Source organism: Fulmarus glacialis, unplaced genomic scaffold (assembly GCF_000690835.1).
Source record: "Fulmarus glacialis isolate BGI_N327 unplaced genomic scaffold, ASM69083v1 scaffold815, whole genome shotgun sequence".
NCBI lineage: Eukaryota > Metazoa > Chordata > Aves > Procellariiformes > Procellariidae > Fulmarus > Fulmarus glacialis.
The window spans coordinates 138,590-138,802 of record NW_009212159.1 but is presented as its reverse complement, the minus strand read 5'-3'; positions in this window follow the sequence as shown (position 1 = coordinate 138,802).

Here is a 213-nt window from a genome sequence, read left to right as displayed (position 1 = left end):
CGCGCCGGAGGGAGGCGGGACGGGAGGGCGCTCCGCTGGGGAGTTCGCCGGCTGCGCTCCCGTCCAGCAGTTCCGAGTGCTGGAAATGCCTTTGGCGGGGGCATGCCCGGTTTGTGATCTAGCTCAGTAGTCGAGAGACTTCACCGCCTCTTTCTGCGGCGCATTAGTAAAGCCTGCTCTTTTTTCTGCATGGGAAGTTTTTGCCAGCAGGAA